Consider the following 14,834-nt stretch of genomic DNA (forward strand, 5'->3'; position numbering starts at 1 on the left):
TTGGATACAATCCAGGTTAGCACCCGAACATCCCTTTCAGACAGCTTCCTCTTACAGCGTCCACAGTTAATCCTGTTGGATGTGGTTGGTCCTTCTTGGTGGTATGCTGACATTACCCTGGATACCGTGGCTCTTGATGCATCACAAAGACTTGCTGTCTTGGTCACAGATGCTCCAGCAAGACGTGCACCAACAATTTGTCCTCTTTTGAACTCTGGTATGTCCTCCATAATGTTGTGTTCATTGCATTATTTAGAGAAGAACTGTGCTCTTACCCTGCTAATTGAACCTACACACTCTGCTCTTACTGGTGCAATGTGCAATTAATGAAGATTGAACACCAGGCTGCTCCAATTTAGGTAGGTATACCAAATAATACTAATGACTAATAATTTATCATTGTTTAATTCATATCATACCATTTTCTCGAACACACTGTTGTATCAGAGCGCTGCTGTGTACAGTGCAGTGAGTGAGGGTGAGAGCTGTCAGGAAGAGCCGAAAAACGGCAGGTTTAAGTTCATTTTTTTCTATCTATTCATATCTCACAAAACTATCTGTTTTCCAGCATAAAGATAAATAGTTTTAAAGTACTGTGAAAAAAAATGATGAGTAAAATTGACTAAAGTTTCGCAACTTTCTGCATTTGCTTTTTTTAAATAAATTAAATTTCAGATATTTAAGTAATTTAAGTAACTTGAACTCTGTTTCAAGACTTAAATGTTACATAGAGAGAGAGAGTAAATAAGGGGGATAAACAATACATTTGGGATAAACATTGCCTAGTTTATAGAATAAAACAACAATGTTCATTTTACTCAAACATAAAACTATAAATAGCAAAATCAGAGAAACTGACTCAGAAACTGAAGTCATCTCTTCATTTTTTTCAGAGCTGTATATATTGTATTATACAGTAAATGCACTCTGCATTATGAATACAGGATTCATTGGAAGTGTTACTTAATTCTAATGAAAATAAATGGAAATAAATGTTATTGACAGCATTAGCCATTGCTATGCTAATTGCAATTGATAAGTTAATCAATTCAGAAGCTTAATTAGATCCATAATTATTGATCGTGTGATGTTGGTTGCACTGTTGGTCTCATTAACACTCTGTAACACTCTATAATACAAAGTTTTTTGCACTTTTTTTTAAAATAAACAGATTTTTGCCTAAAATTGCCTTGAAAATTTCAAAAGAAAGTGTTCTGAATAGTCAAGAAATGCTTACAGAAGTGTTTTGATGAGATACAGATGACAGACTGGCATCTGAAGGTGAAATCTTCTGAAAGGTGTGGTTAGTGAAGCAGCGATCACCGCAGAAAGAGGTGTGATTTATGAAAGAATGCAGGAATCTATCTGAGGAAGGTTAATCTGACCCGCGTATGTACTTTTCACCCTTTCAGGGGTCCGATTCATTTGTTCCATCAGTCGGAGGAGAGCCTTTTTATCCGCAACTTTTGCAAATACGAGCCAATCTCACCCGCCACAATTACGCCCATTACCACCCGGCTCCTATACGCCGCTCGGCCCAAGCCATTTGGAGCATAAAGCATAAAGTCTCTGAAAATAACAATTTTCTCTGCCTAGGGGCCTGAAATCTTCCAGCACTTAAACCCTGAAAGAGGAAGGACGGCCTTGAAGTATTTTACCTATAAAACAGATCAGACTCTTTGTGACGACACATCAGATCTGAGGCAGACGTCTAAAAACGCTATAAACACACAGAGCGGGCAGGTCCTTTTCCTGATATCCTTTAGAGGCGACTCTTGGTGTGTTGTACGCTGTACGATTACTGAGAGAACCGGAGCTGTGAATAGTGTAGCATGTCCGTGTTTAGCATTAGCCGAGACAAAGTTCTCTTAAACGATAACGCAATTCTTATTCCTAACTTTACAAAACAGCAGCTGGGTGAACAGTGGAGATGACAAGACGAAACAAGACCAGACGAGGCAAGGCAAAAGAAGAGAAAACAATACAAGACACGACAAGACAAGACAAGAAAAGACCAAACAAGAGAAGACAAGGCAAGACAAAACGAAACAAGACCAGGCCAGACAAGACAACAAACTTTGTCTTTACAAAACAGCAGCTGGGTGAACAATGGAGCTGTAAAGTGTTGACTATATAAGAAAACAAGACAAGACAAGACAAGACAAGACAAGACAAGACAAGACAGGACAAGACAGGACAAGACAGGACAAGACAAGACTAGACCAAGAGAAGAGAAGCCAAGACAAGACAAGACCAAAAGAAGAAAAGCCAAGACAAGACAAGACAAGACAAGACTAGACCAAGAGAAGAGAAGACAAGACAAGACAAGACCAAGACAAAAGAAGCCAAGCCAAAAGAAGACAAGACATCAAAGGGGCAAAATTTTTGTTTCTCCTTTAGTTCAGCAAAAAATGCTGCTGTGTTCAGGCACAAACAATAACGCAATTCTTATTCCTAACTTTACAAAACAGCAGCTGGGTGAACAGTGGAGATGACAAGACGAAACAAGACCAGGCGAGGCAAGGCAAAAGAAGACAAAACAAGACAAGAAAAGACAATACAAGAAAAGACAAGACAAGAAAAGACCAAACAAGAGAAGACAAGGCAAGACAAGACGAAACAAGACCAGACCAGACAAGACAACAAACTTTGTCTTTACAAAACTGCAGTTGGGTGAACAATGGAGCAGTAAAGTGTTGACTATATAAGAAAACAAGACAAGACAAAACAAGACAAGACAAGACAGGACAAGACAAGACTAGACGAAGAGAAGAGAAGCTAAGACAAGACAAGACAAAACAAGACTAAACCAAGAGAAGAGAAGCTAAGACAAGACAAGACAGGACAAGACCAAGCCATGACAAGACAAGACCAAGACAAGACTAGACAATAAATGTTAATAAATGTTTTGCACATCATTACTAATTCCGACTGTGTTTTATCAAAACTATTGAAAACTAAAGTCTAAAGTGGACATAATTTTTCCCAGAAACTACATCATGTGAAAAGATAATTCTTTGTTTTTACACTGATCAGGTGCCAATTAGCCCAAATAGCAAAGAGAAATAAAAAATTGCATGCCATGCAAGAGTTCGGGTCATAGGAGGTTAAACAATTATACAATTCTTATTCTTAACTTTACTAAACACCAGCTGAGTGAACAGTGTAAAGCAATGTCAACAAGACAAGACAAGACCAGAGTTCTTATAAAAGCATGTACTCTATGGTTCAATTCCCTTCTAATCTACACAGGGAAACTAAAAACGTCCGCCATGTTGGTAAATCGCAAACAGTTTGGTATCATCTGTACCACATGTTAATTTAAACAACGCAATTTGTCTTGAAAACTGGTGACGTATAGTAAAATATACTGAGCATCATACTTTTTAAGGTTTTTAGAATATCAGTATATAATTGATATATATTACATATATCAGTATTTATTTGTTAGAGTAAAAAACAGTAAAAATATAAAAGCCGTCATGCCGCGTCTTTTAGAGAACGCTATAAAGAACTGGAGCTGTGAATAGTATAAGATGTCCGTGGTTAGCATTAGCAGAGACAAAGTTCTCTTGAATATTACGCTGCAATTCTTATTTTTATCTCTATACCAGCAGAACAAAAAAAAACTGTACACCATGTTGTTTCCAATTTACAAGCAGAGGCTACTCATTTGACAGATACACCCCTTATAGTGTCTCAGACTGCCTTCATTGAGTCTACAGCACAGCCTAAAGGACCGGAAGCAGAGCAGAATTCCTAGATTGCCTCAAATTCCTAGATTCCTAGACATTACTGTCTGTTGATTTGTGTATTTTATTACCAAACCATTTACATTTCCAACGAACTAGAGTGTCAGAGCTAATCTGTGTTTACATAATCTTTCTACAGTACCGTTTAATAAGGAATCAGCACGCACCACCGGTGACCATTAATAGAAAACAGAATTAAAAAAAAAAGTTTTAATCACTATTTGGACTTGATTCAGACCAGAAACTGGTTATTGTACACCAACATCAGATGTACCAAAAAATATAACCAACAGAACAACACACACCACATAATAATCAATAACAGTATTACAGATTAACTACAGCAGCTAGCTGCCAAGCCAAGTACACATACTGCTGTCCCATGACTTTTAGCATGCCCTATATACACATACATATAAAAGCTGTATTATTAAATTCTGATATTATTAGATTATTAGCTGTATTTATGAAACTGTGCTGCACTGTGTGTTTAGTTTATCCTCTGGTTTTGTTACTTGTTGAACTGTGTGATTTTTTTCACACTGGCTGCACCTGTAGGACACGGGCGCGGGCACTGAGCGCGGGCACTGTGTTTATGTGTGCCAGGGCTGCCCCTGTGCCATGTCATATTTATCTCAGAGCGGGCGTCGAGCTTCGCGGGTCTGACTCGAGCCGGAGTCAAACGTGAGAAAACAGACACTCTCCACGACCTCGCCCACGACCCCGCGACCCTGGCACTGCCACGCTGCCAGCCCACCGAGAAGGCACACCGCCGGGCATCAGGGGCAGGGGGGAGGGGGTCTGCGGTCCAGAGTCATGGCTGTGGGTTCTCTGAACGCCCTGAGAGAAAGTCAGACCTTCACCATCTCTCTCTCATACTCTCACGCTTTCTGTCTCTCTCTTTCTACCTCTCTCTCTACCCCCCTCTCACGCTTTCTGTCTCTCTCTTTCTACCTCTCTCTCTACCCCCCTCTCACGCTTTCTGTCTCTCTCTTTCTACCTCTCTCTCTCTTTCTTGCACTCTCTCTATCTCTATTTTTCTTTTGTGATCTCACTTTTTCTGGCACAACCTCTCTCCCTCTTTCTCCCTCTTTTGTGCTCTCTATTTTCCTTTTTGTTGCGCTCTTTTCTCTCTCTTGCATTCTCTCTCTATCTTGCTCTTTCTCTCTGTCTACCTCTCCATTTTTCTTGTGCTCTCTCTCTCCCTGTCTATCTCGTGCTTTTGCTTTTGTGCTCTTTCTCTCTTGCTCTCTCTTGTGCTCTCTCCCTTTTACCCTCTTTCTTTCTATATTTTTCTTTCTCTCATGCTCTCTTTTGCCCTCTCTCTTTCTCTCTCACTTTCTCCCTCTTTTGTGCTCTCTATTTTCCTTTGCACTCTCTCTCTTTTTTGAGCTCTTTCTCTCTCTCTCTCTCTCTCTCTCTCTCTTGTGCTCTCTCTCTTTTACCCTCTTTATCTCTATATTTTTCTTTCCGTCATGCTCTCTCTTTTACCCTCTCTCTCTTTTGTGCTCTCTCCTTCTCTCTCTCTCTTTCTCTCATGCTCTCTCACTTTCTCCCTCTTTTGTGCTCTCTAATTTCCTTTGCGCTCTATTTCTCTGTTTTTGCATTTTTTTTCTCTCTTTTGTGCTTTTTCACTCTATTTTGCTCTTTCTCTCTGTCTACCTCTCCATTTTTCTTGTGCTCTCTCTCTCCTTCTCTCTCTCTCTCTGCCTGTCTCTCTCTCTCTTTTACCCTCTTTCTCTCTATATTTTTTCTTCCTCTCATGCTCTCTTTTGCCCTCTCTCTCTCTCTGTCTCTGTCTCTCTCCTTCTCTCTCTCTCTCTCTCTCTCTCTCTCTCTCTCTCTCTGTTCTCTCTCTGTCTCTCTCCTTCTCTCTCTCTCTCTCTCTCTCTCTCTGTATGACATTGTTTGGTATCTGCTGGCGTAATGACGGCACTGCTGGGATGAAACATCTTTTCCTATTAGAGACAGAAGGATTAGGTGGATTTAGGCCTATTTTACAGCGTTCCCCATTTACTTTCAGCGGTAAAGCAATTTGGCGAATGCTGAACATCTGGTCAGTCAAAGAGAATATGGAAATCCACTTAGAGCAAATTAAAACAAATGGAGGACTGTGTAATGATTTCATAAGCAATTTCCTATATTAGTATTTCTAATACTTCACAAGCAAAACAGATTCAGCCCCCAATTGTCATTTCCATCAATCACACAGAACTAGAAACACTAGGAGCAGGCCTGCACCCAAAACTGTGTGATCATTTTATTCAGATGATTAATTATCACAGGAATAATTGCAATAAACACTATTTTAAGGTTTTTTTTAAGGTTCATACAGCTCTGTAAAAAAATGAAGAGATCACTTCAGTTTCTGAATCAGTTTCTCTGATTTTGCTATTTATAGGTTTATGTTTGAGTAAAATGAACATTGTTGTTTTATTCTATAAACTACAGACAACATTTCTCCCAAATTACAAATAAAAATATTATAGTCATTTAGAGCATTTATTTGCAGAAATGTGATTATGAATATGAACTTGTTTTCTTTTTTTAAAGTTTTAAGAGTTTAAGAGTTCAGAAATAATCAATATTTGGTGGAATAACCCTGGTTGGTTTTTAATCACAGTTTTTTTTTTTCATGTATCTTGGCATCATGTTCTCCTCCACCAGTCTTACACACTGCTTTTGCCATTAACTAAGCGGTCAACAATTTCTATCAATGTTATGTGTACAAGAAATTGTAAATATTTATATCTCATCAACAATTCATATTACATTAAAGCTCTGTTTATTATGAATTGTGATCATAAAGACACATTATTGAGCATTATTAGTATTATTAATGACTAAAAGCCTTTTTTTAATAATCCAGATATATAGAAAAAAAAAAACGTTTTCAGTACTTTACCTTACAAAAGCTTTAATACATTTTCCCCAGGATACTATGCAATATTTTCCCATTATTATTATTATTATTATAAACATATCTGAAAAGGTGAATTCAGACCAGACTAAAACCCACCTCCCCGTATAACACTATAATCCCGCCCCAGCAGAGCTTAAGATATATTTAAAATACATCTCCCACATTCATCTGTCCGGTCTCCTCCTGCCCAACACATCCTCTTAACCCTAAATGAATTAAGCTCTCATTAAATATGCATCCCATTGTTCATCATTCACATGTGAAGAGGATTAGTTATCAATTTGCAAAATGACTTAATATCTCTCTTTACAGAAATAGACTTCGAAAATGTTAAATAAAAAAAAGATTAATGATGCAGCCGTTAGATATCAGACGAGTAAAACGGGTGGATATGTACTACACATGAAATACATCACCAATATTCCTTTATCACACCTGCTGAAATACCTCACAAATCTTACCTTATCTGAAAACACCTGCTATAAGTTCCTCCTGTGTTTATATTGTATATATATTGCAATATATGGCATAAATAATATCTTATACTGACTGTGAGAGGCTTGTATAATAGCAGATGTACTTATAACAACACACACAATGTTATAACACATGTTACAAAGGGAAGTTCCATAATGCCTACTACGATTCCTAATACTATTTGCAATATAATGTCGTATACTATTAAGTATAATTTATTTTAGCATGTTTTGTTAAGGTTCTTGGTATTGACACATAACATATAAATAAAAACAACTGATGATGCTATATAACCAAAATGCATAATGCATGATAACCCTGGCTAAAATGTGATTTATATTTTTATAATGATCTATAATTATGTTTACATTATAAGGTGTTTTGTGTGTGTTTATAGAGTCTAATAGACATGACGTTCATAGAAAGTAATATGTGAATAAGCGAATGTGTCGTTCTGTGAGGAATCGGACATATAGAAGAATCAGCCGTATCTGGGAGGGATTGGCTGTATCTGGAAGGTATCAGCCATCTCTTGGTGGAATCAGTCATATCTTGGGAGGAATCAGGTTTATTCGTGAGGAATCAGCCGTATCTGGGAGGAATCCTGGTGTAACTGAGAGGAATCGGCCACCTCTTGGAGGAATCAGTCATATCTTGGGTAGAATTGGCCGTATCTGTGAGGTATCGGCTGTATCTGGAAGGAATCAGGTTTATTTGTGAAGAATCGGTCGTATCTGGGAGGAATCGGGTGTAACTGAGAGGAATCGGCCACCTCTTGGAGGAATCAGTCATATCTTGGGTTGAATTGGCCGTATCTGGGAGGAATCAGGCTGTATCTGTTAGGAATCTGATGTATCTGGGAGGAATCTGACATATTTGTGGGAAATCGGCCATATTTGGGAAGAATCGGGCATATCTCAGAGGAATCGGCTGTATCTGGGAGGAATCGGGCGTATCTGTGAGGAATCGGCCGTATCTGGGAGGAATCTGCCCCTATATCTGGGAGGAATCTGCCATAATTGTGAGGAATCGGCCAAATCTGTGAGGAATCGCCCGTATCTAGGAGAAATCGGCGGCCATATTTGGGTAGAATTGGCCGTATCTGTGAGGAATCAGGTGTATCTGGGAGGAATCGGCCGTTTCTGAGAGATTTCGGCTGTATCTGGGAGGAATCGGACGTATTTGTGGGGAATTGGCCGTATCGTGGAGGATTCGGGCATATCTGTGAAGAATGAACCGTATCTGTGAGGAATCGGCTGTGCAGGTGAATCGGATGTGCTGAGTCAGATTTGTATTCCAGGCGTTTGATAAAGAACAGAGCGGAGCTGCAGAGCAGAATAACGTAAAGCACATCGACATCTTTATTTTAAACAAAGAGCCGGGAGAGAAAATCCTGACACAGGCAGAAATCTCCCTCTCAGACCCGACAAATACTCTCACTCCGCTACAGGCCGGAAAACCTGACTACGGATTTACAATATCCTGTTCGGGCTGCAGGATCAGAATTCAGAAATATAACAGTATTTTAAGCATGACTCAACATACTACAACAGATATACTGTACAGTGGCATAAACTTTGTAAACTGTGATTAATCACTTTTTGGAAAACTGACTTCGATTTCACTACTAACCACAACCAGTCCTAATTACTGCCAGACCTGTAGAACCAAAAAATCACTTATATAATAGAACCTGTCTGACAACATGAAGCAGATAAAAGATCTCAACCAAAAACAAGCACATTAATTTACCCCCATCTGATGAATCAGTCTGGAAAAGGTTATAAAGTCATTTCTAAAGTGATTCACTATTATTCACTAATGGAGAAAACATAAAACACTGGTGAACCTTCCCAGGAGTGACCGGCCGACTGAACAAAATTACTCCAAAAGGGCATGAACAACTCATCCAGGAGATCCATAAAAAAGAATCCAAAACAACATTTTGCAGAACTGCAGGATCTCAATCGCCTCAGTTAATATCAGTGTTAATGATTCAATAATAAGAATAAAGAGACTGGGTGAAAATGATGGTCTCCATGGAAGAATTCCAAGATAAAAAAAACACTGCTGAGCAAAAACACCACAACCACCCGTCTCACAATCACCAACTAACATCTTAATGATCTCCAGAACTCTGGGTAAATATTTTTTGGGCTGACGAGACAAAAGCAGAACTTTTTGGAAGGTATGTGTTCCGTTACATCTGGCGTAAAACTATAAACGAAGAGATAATTTCAGTAAAAGAACATCATACTGAACGTAAAACATGGTGGTGGTAGTGTGATGGTCTGGGGAAGCTTTGTTTAAGAACTTGGAAGACTTGCTGTAGTAAATGGAGCCATGAACTCTGGTGTTTACCAAAAAGTCCTGAAGGAAAATGTCCCGCCATATGTTCGTGACCTCAAGCTGAAACGAACTTGGGTTCTGCAGCAGGACAATGACCCAAAACACAGCAACAAGTCCAGCTCTGTAAGGCTAGTCAAAGTCCTGACCTGAATCCTATTGAGATGCTGTTGATGGTGCGCAAACAGGTGGTTCGTGCTCAGAAACCCAACAATTACAACAAGTCTGTAAAGAAGAGTGGAATAAAATTCCTCCACAGTGCTGTAAAAGACTCACTGCAAGTTACTGCAAAACCTTTTTCACACAGGGCCAATTATCATTAATAATAATAATAATAATAATAATAAAAACTTAATTTAAAAACTGCATTTTGTGTTCACTTCTGTTGTCTTTGAGTAATATTTAAATTTGTTTCATGATCTGAAACATTTAAGAGTGAAAAACCACTGTACATTTATGATGGTGGCTGATTAATGTACACGACATTTCACGAAAAATCAAGAAATCTGTATGTGGATTTTTTTTTTATCCTGTCTGGGCTGCAGGATTAGAATTACAAAAGAAAATACGCACTGCAGATTAATGGTAAAGTCGTGAAAACAGTTAAGGGACACGTATGGAAAGCTGATTATCTTCACCCTTTCTGTATAGCTGTATAGCTTAAATTAGGAGGTTTAGTTACTCTTTAATTATCGTCACACCTTTCCTCTCTTTTTCCCCTTTTACTCAGTCAGTTCTGCACATGTTTTCTTCTTCACTGTCACCTGAGTGCTGATTACCTTCACCTGTCTTGCTGTATAGCTAAAATCATGGGGTTTAATGGCTCTTTAATTATCTTCACCCCTCATCATTCCCTCTTTTTTCCCTTATAGTCAATCAGTTCTTCACTTTCACCCGAGTGCTGATTACCTTCACCCGTCTTGCTGTATAGCTAAAATCATGGGGTTTAATGGCTCTTTAATTATCTTCACCCCTCATCATTCCCTCTTTTTTCCCTTTTACTCAGTCAGTTCTTCACCCGCCTCTTCCTTCACTGTCACCTGAGTGCTGATTACTTTCTCCCGTCTTGCTGTGTAGTTGTTTAGCTAAAATCAGTGAGTTCAGTCAGTTCTTCACCTGTCTCTTCCCCTCTTCTAAGGTAAATTCCCCTCCCACCTGAACACAGATAGCTTTCTTTAGTCTTTGTCTTTCTCCCGATCCAATCACTATTGCTATTGTTCCTGGTAACATTTCTTTTTGTTTTCTTATTTCAGAACAGCACTGAAAGAGCTGTATAGATGTGTATACTACCTACTGTATCAAAGGGAAAACTCAACAAAACGCATGCATGTTCTTCTTCTTCCTTTTTCAGAGGATGAAAACCTTATAAAACTCCTATTCTCTGTATAAAAGAGGACAGAACTCTACGGATTCACTGCAGAATAAAAACAGTAACCCCACACGGCTTCACGTCGTTTAGCCAGTCTCATTAGCCACTGTGTCTTTCCGCATCATTACAAGCCGAGCGCTCGCAGAGGTCACTCCTGTCGACTTAAGAAACTAGCACGCATCAATTACCGAGGAAGAGCCGCGGCGAGTGAAGACTGAAGAGTGACATATCACTCCCCCACCGAAAAAAAAAGAAGTGAGGCAGCCTAAAAAACGAGCGTGCTCACTGTCACATCTGACGCTGGTAGCGGCTGAAAGAAGCCGCTGTAGATGTCAGGAAGAACAAAAAGACCTCACTGGCTGCTTCTGGCCAGAGGCAGAAATTTCTGCCTCATTGTGAGGCTGAGAATAGCGCAGTGCAGAGAGTCCTCTGAATCTCTAATAGCACATTTTGTAGCTGCATGAGACTGAGTGCACAGGATATCTGCAGCTCCAAAGGAAAATAAGAGATTGCAGGGCTGGAGTACAGTTCGGGAATAAAGGCACAGCGTAGGAAAGTCACAGAATTTGGCGCGAAACTGATGCACACAATCATAACCGAAAAATACAGCTTTTCACATTTTTACATCATTATTTCTTGTAGAAACTATGTGTAATTTTGGGCTTGAGAAAGCATTTCCAGGCTTGGTGATGTCACTCATCACTCTCACCCTCAGTGTGTATCTTTCCTTATGTGTTTACTGGTGACATTTCCAATGTTTCATCCATCTGGTACCCACTATTAAGCCTCATCTACTGAAATAAAGTTCAGAAATAAAGACACAGCAAAGTAAAAGTCCAAGAATTTCATCTGAAAGAGTACCGTTACCAAGTTTAATCCAAATAATAAGCTTTTCATGATTTCACGTTTCAAATTTCAATTTTTTTTGTAGACAGTGTATTTTGGGGTATGAGAGAGCATTTCCAGGCTTGATGACATCATTTATCACTCTCACCCTCAGTGTGTAGTCGGTCCCTCCAGGCCATTTTTACTTATATGCTTACTAGTGATATTTCCAATGTCCCACTATCTGAACTCACTTGCTGGAATATGGTTCGGGAATAAATAAAGGCACAGCGAATGAAAGTCACAGTATTTGGCGCGAAACTGATGCACACAATCATAACCGAAAAATACAGCCTCAGAAACAACGCTAAAATGTGTCCTGGTGCTCAATCTCTTTCTTTAACCGAAATAAATAAGCTTTTCACATTTTACATCATTATTTCTTGTAGAAACTATGTGTATTTTTGGGTTTGAGAAAGCATTTCCAGGCTTGGTGATGTCACTCATCACTCTCACCCTCAGTGTGTAGTCGGTCCCTCCAGGCTATCTTTCCTTATGTGTTTACTGGTGACATTTCCAATGTTTCATCCATCTGGTACCCACTATTAAGCCTCATCTACTGAAATACAGTTCATAAATAAAGACACAGCAAAGTAAAAGTGCAATAATTTCATCTGAAAGAGTACCGTTACCAAGTTTAATCCAAATAAATCAGCTTATCATGATTTTACTTCATTATTGTCTGTAGAGACACTGTATTATTGGGCTTAAGAAAGCATTTCTGGGCTTGATGACATCATTTATCACTCTCACCCTCAGTGTGTAGTCGGTCCCTCCAGGCTATCTTTACTTATATTCTTACTAGTGATATTTCCAATATCCCATCCATCTGGTACCCACTATCTGAACTCACTTGCTGGAATATGGTTCGGGAATAAATAAAGGCACAGCGAATGAAAGTCACAGTATTTGGCGCGAAACTGATGCACACAATCATAACCGAAAAATACAGCCTCAGAAACAACGCTAAAATGTGTCCTGGTGCTCAATCTCATCATTTAACTGAAATAAATAAGCTTTTCACATTTTTACATCATTATTTCTTGTAGAAACTATGTGTATTTTTGGGTTTGGATAAGCATTTCTAACACTATAGCTACCATTTTTTTTTAACTATAAGCTGCACTTAAAATCCTTTAACCAGCTACGTGGGACAAACTGCTAGATTAATATTATATCGTTAAGCCTCTAATGCTAATGCTCCAGTTTTAGTGGAATTCTGGAAATTTAAAGTAGTCTGTCCCTCCAGGCTATCTTTCCATATGTGTTTTTCTGGTGACATTCCCAATGTCCCGTCCATCTGGAACTAACTACCCAGCCTCACTTGCCAGAATACCGTTCGTAAGTAAAGATACAGCAAAGAAAAGTCAGAAAATTTGGTCTAAAACACTACAGTTACCAGGTTTAACCCAAATAAATAAGCTTTTTCATGTTTTAACTTCATTATTTCATGTAGACACACTGTATTGTTGGGATTCAGAAAGCATTTCTGGGCTTGATGACATCATTTATCACTTTCACCCTCAGTGTGTAGTCGGTTCCTCCTGGCTATCTGTCCGTATGTGTTTACTACCTGTCCATCTGTTACCCACTATCCAGCCTCATTTGCCAAAATATGGTTTTTAAATAAAGAGACAGCATTGGAAAGTCCCAGAATTTGGTCTGAAACAGTACCATTACCAGCTTTTCTAGTCTTGGTGACGTCACTTATCACTCTCACCCTCAGTGTGTAGTCAGCCCCTCCAGGCTCTTCTTTCCTTATGTGTTTACTGGTGACATACTCAATGTTTCATCTATCTGGTACCCACTATTAAGCCTCATTTACTGAAATAAAGTTCAGAAATAAAGACACAGCAAAGTAAACGTCCAAGAATTTCATCTGAAAGAGTACCATTACCAAGTTTAATCCAAATAAATAAGCTTTTCATGATTTCATGTTACTATTACTGTAGACAGTATATTTTTGTATATGGGAGAGCATTTCCAGGCTTCGTGATGTAATTTATCACTCTCACCCTCAGTGTATAGTCGGTCCCTCCAGACAATCTTTGTATATGTGTTTACTAATGACATTTCTGATGTCCCATCCATCTGGTACCCACTATCCGGCCTCATTTTCCGAAATATAGTTTGTAAATAAAGACACAGCATTGGAAAGACCCAGAATTTGGTCTTAATCAGTACCATTACCAGCTTTTCATGATTTCACTTCATTATTTCTTGTTGACACAATTATTAACAAATTTTAGGCTTGAGAGAGCATTTCTGGGCTTAATGACGTTGTTTAACATTCTCACCCTCAGTGTGTAGTCGGTCCCTCCAAGCGTCATCCTCTATGAGTTTACTGGTGACATTCCCAAAATCTCATCCATCTGGTACCCACTACCCGGCCTCTCTTACCGGAATATGCTTCAGAAATAAAGAAATAGCCTTAAAAAGTCCCAGAATTCGGCCTAAAACAGCACCGTTACCAGGATCTGTACTGATGCTCAATCTAACAGAAAATCACATCCTCATCACCAACGCTAAACCTGTCCTGGTGCTCAATCAGCAAGCCTGGATTCATTTTAAGTGGCAGCTGGTTTTAAATTAAGTTAAATAAGGAATGCATAGTGTTTCCTAAGCCAAAATAAATTACCTTTTCATGATACCTTTTTATTTTATTTCTTGCAGAACCAATGTAATTGATCAACTTTTTTTTTTTTTAACTAATTTTCCCATTTTCCTTGTGCGCTTTCTGACACATGCCGTGTCTTTCCTCTCTTTGCTCACCATCAGTGTGTAGTCAGTCCCCTTAGTCTATCTTTCCTTACCAGTGTTTGCTGGTGATGTATTCCTGCTACACATGCGACACTGTGGATTAAGGAATATTAAATAGAAAGTCCATACAACTAAAAATACTCATATATTGATATACATCATATATATCATATATATCAAGATCATATATTGAACAAATCAATTTGGGTGTAAAGATCATTATTATATTATATATATGGTGAGGTATTGCACATTTAAGTGCAAGTGTAATGCAGTGCAAATTCTTTCAAACTCTATATGAATTTTTGGTAACACTTCCTGT

The 14,834-nt window shown here is 38.7% G+C and overlaps 1 protein-coding gene across 5 annotated transcripts in view; it reads right to left on the bottom strand.

The window, feature by feature from the left end:
- diaph2 (diaphanous-related formin 2) overlaps nucleotides 1–14,834 on the bottom strand; it is an 877,667-nt gene that overhangs the window by 122,919 nt on the left and 739,914 nt on the right. The window lies entirely within an intron of this gene.

This window comes from Astyanax mexicanus, chromosome 10 (genome assembly GCF_023375975.1).
Source record: "Astyanax mexicanus isolate ESR-SI-001 chromosome 10, AstMex3_surface, whole genome shotgun sequence".
Classification (NCBI taxonomy): Eukaryota; Metazoa; Chordata; class Actinopteri; order Characiformes; family Acestrorhamphidae; genus Astyanax; species Astyanax mexicanus.